The sequence below is a fragment of the Sinocyclocheilus anshuiensis genome, unplaced genomic scaffold, assembly GCF_001515605.1.
Source record: "Sinocyclocheilus anshuiensis isolate Anshui unplaced genomic scaffold, SAMN03320099.WGS_v1.1 scaffold55, whole genome shotgun sequence".
Taxonomy (NCBI): domain Eukaryota; kingdom Metazoa; phylum Chordata; class Actinopteri; order Cypriniformes; family Cyprinidae; genus Sinocyclocheilus; species Sinocyclocheilus anshuiensis.
This window is the reverse complement of record NW_015549647.1, coordinates 2,242,175-2,246,071: the sequence shown is the minus strand read 5'-3', so window position 1 is coordinate 2,246,071 and position 3,897 is coordinate 2,242,175. Positions and strand designations below refer to the sequence as shown.

At 40.4% G+C, this 3,897-nt stretch overlaps 1 pseudogene; it reads left to right on the top strand.

Annotated features, from left to right (window-relative positions):
- Positions 1-283: 283 nt before the first annotated feature.
- LOC107660057 (unconventional myosin-X-like) overlaps positions 284-3,897 on the top strand; it is a 68,475-nt pseudogene continuing 64,861 nt past the window's right edge.

Genomic DNA, 3,897 nt, shown 5'->3' with positions numbered 1-3,897 from the left:
CTCCTTGACCTTGTTAGAAATGCAAAAATTTTTTCACTGTTTCATATAGTGTATCAATAACGTACGCTTGACATCTCAAACGCACTGATTATAGTACTATTTGCTTTATTTTAGATTCAGTGTATAGCTGAAATATATGTCATATGTCTGCGAAGGCATATTTCTGTCATCTTACTAGCAGTATGCACGGTAAAATAAAGGCGAACTTGGGGGGCTGTCTTTGCGCGCGGTGCACCGCCCAACCGGAGATGCACGAGCGGACACTGGCTCATTCTGTCTGGTGCGGACATCGGAGTCAGCGAGGCATGTGTCTGGACACCGGCGGTTCGATTAAATAAAAAAGATACTTTCAGAAACCAAACACCTTAGCGTTTTCTTTTTCCACCGGCTGTTATTTGCCAACGGCCGTTTCTCGCGCCATTAGTTGTTTGAATTGCCGCCTCACGCAGGATTGCAGCGCCCTGCTCTTCGTAAACATTCGTGAATGGAAAACAATTGCAGAACAGACATACATCTTGTCAAACGTTTCTCGAATCCTCTGCAGTTTTGTGATTGATTCGCTGGATCCTCTTGCATCCTTTGAGGGAAGATGGAGACCTTCTTCGCAGAGGTGAGCTCATTTTCTAATGAGGGAACGTCATTTCATCTGTTGTGCTTTATGTGCAATGCAAAAACAAGAGCTAATATGCTGTATTTGTGAAATAACTCCTCAATAATCTTATGATGTAAAAACCGGTGGATAATTCTCATTGCCTGTACCCCAGGTTGTTGCATATGTGTCCTCCTATAACAGCGCAATTCCGTTTAAATACACACGTTTGACTGTTTATCAGTTAAAAGTGCTTAATTAAAAGGAACCAGTGCGTTATTTGTCACGTTGACAGTAGTTTATGGTGATGTCGCGTGCATCGGTGTCTCGCGCTCGCCTGGGCTGTGGCGCGCGTGAGGGGGGAAGGGGCTCGCGCATTGAAGCAGAGGCAGGGTCTCTATCTGAAATTATGTTTCTGCAAGGGTGCTGCTATGCAAGAATTTCTAAACCTCTCAGATTTTAAAGATTGTTCCATGCATCTGCATTATTTGTTTTGAATTTGATTAAATGTCTCTGATTCCAAAACCAGCGCGTGACTGTGTTGTGAAGGCTGTCCGGACATAATTGAGATGATTTCAGAATTCCATATTCAAAGCATTCACCTTGAGTCTGATAGGAACATACAGTATACGCAAGGGCTCGTAATGAACCTTTCACCCTGAATGCATTGGTGGTTTTGTTTACCTGATCTGTATTCTGCAGAACAGGCCTCACGGCAGCTTTTTCATCCATTTGTTTCTGTCTGCATCTTTCTCTATGTCATTTCCTTATCTCTTTCATTTATAGTACAATTAGATGCCCAAATGCTTCTTGATTGGATGATTTGGTCATTGCTCTCCTCTCTGTCTGTTAAATGCACATATAAACACCTGCATTTGATCTAATACTGAATTACAGCATCCCCATTAAGCCATTTATCCTCTTGAGCACATGCTATGTGTCTCAAATTGTTTTAAACAGTCAGCAATTAATCTGTATCAGAGTGGACAGCACACCAACACAAGTCTTAGTAAGTAAATTACATTAATTGATGATGCAGACACTCTGGATATTGTATTTATCAGATAGAAGAGAAAGAAATTGCAAAATTTGTGGGGAAGTCGTGGCCTAATGATTAGAGAGTCGGACTCGTAACCCAAAGGTTGCGGGTTCGAGTCTTGTACCGGCAGGAATTGTAGGTGGGGGGGTGAAAGTACAGCGCTCTCTCCCACCTTCAATACCATGACTGAGGTGCCCTTGAGCAAGGCACCGAACCCCCAACTGCTCCCCGGGCGCCGCAGCATAAATGGCTGGCCACTGCTCCGGGTGTGTGTTCACGGTGTGTGTGTGTTCACTGCTGTGTGTGTGCACTTAGGATGGGTTAAATGCAGAGCACTAATTCCTAGTATGGGTAACCATACTTGGCCACATGTCACTATCACTAAAAATAGGCTATGTGATGGCCCATAGGAACAGAGCGGGAGAACTTGATCTTTGGATCTTCACAGGCTACTATCTGGAAGGGCCATTAATTTAATTCATGGGGCATTTACAGTGAAATCTGTCTCTGTGTAGGTTCTAATTGCTGGTTTTTCCAAGTGGTTCAGATAACAAAGATGCTTGTGATACATAAGCTAGAATGAGTACAGCTTGATGGTTCTTGCCCATGCAAAAATGGCTGCCAAGATGGGAGTTGTAGGTGGCTGGCAGGTGGTTCTAAGGTGTTTTGAGTGGTTTTTAGTGTATTGCTGTGTACTAAGTCAACAGAAACCACTCTGTCTTTTGACATTATATATGAAGTAAATATCAAAGATTTGAATAATAATACTTGCCTTAGTCAGTGTTAGTGTAGGGGTCAGAGGTCAAACTTCCCCCAAAAGAGATCCTGAAAGCTCAGTGACCCTTTAAAGCACAACACACACGCACAAACTGCTCTTGTTTCCATTTTATTCTCCCTCTTTCTTTCTAATTCTCTTTTAGCACCCATTTCTCTGCTGTCTGGTCTGTGGTGACAGTTCAGGTTATCATTTTGGTGACTCAACAGTCCACACCTCCAGTCCCCACAGCGACATTGGAAGGGAGGCATGTTTTACTGGGTCACCCCATGGTCCTAGTGCTGGGTATTTAATTTTTGAATCTCGAGCATATGGCTCGGAATTAACTAGATTTTCAAAATCAGAGAAGACTGACATTTCATAGAAAAAACAAAATGTTTATGATTAAGACGTGTTAAGAGATGTGTCACTGATTTAAAAAAAATATTACAAAATCCTGGTCTAATTATATTGTGGACCCACTTTCAAGGCAATTTTCTAATGTAGGCCAGATATTAAATATAAGTCTCAGTGCTGACCATTGTAATAGCTCTGTTCAGATGAGAATTGAATGTGAAGGCCTACATCTTTACAGGAGGTTCTATTTTTATGCACCGGTTTTTAAAATCTCAGTTCAAAAAACATCCTCAAACTCTATCTAGTTGAACTCATACAGAAAATTGTATTAATAAAGCATATCTAATTGGAGCACTGTTTTATCCAAAAACTTTTTGAAATGGTCCGGAATGTAACAGCCAAATCAACAGCCACTGAATTTCTCTCAATCTGGCATCCTGTGGTCACAATCAGCCAATTTGGCAAACCCAACCTTGACCTCGATGTCACTCGTTCTTGACCGTGATGAAATTTAAACACTATGTGAGTGTAGTGTAAATCCTAAAATGATGAATTTTGCATCAGAGTGTTAGAGAGGATATGCACACGACACTCTATACTGAAAAGAGTGTCCATTTAAATGCGTGTGTGGGTTTTGGTTTTTAATGTAAAATGTAAGGATTTGGATGGGTTTTTAATAACTGAAGGAAAAAATATTCTAAATATCTTTAATTTAGTTTTAAAATTGACATTTTCATTAAATTTTAATTTTGTTTTATTTTTAATATGACTCATTTTATGTAGATTTACACACTCACACCTTCATCTTTGAGCCAGAGCTGTAGTAAAAATGTAGAAAATAAAAAGAGAGTAATTCAAAATGTGTTCAGTCTTAATTTAAATTTTTTTTGTCGGGTCACAGTTTTTCAGGTCAGATTCTGGCTTTAAAGGGGTCATATGATGTTGCTAAAAAGAACATTATTTTGTGTATTTGGTGTAATGCAATGTGTTTATGCGGTTTAAGGTAAAAAAAACACATTATTTTCCACATAATGTACATTATTGTTTCTCCTCTATGCCCCACCTTTCTGAAACGCGTTGTTCCCTTTCATGGAAACTTCGAACTGCGTCCTCTAGGGGTCGCTATGGGGAACGCCTCGTCGTGACCCGTGTCTGAAG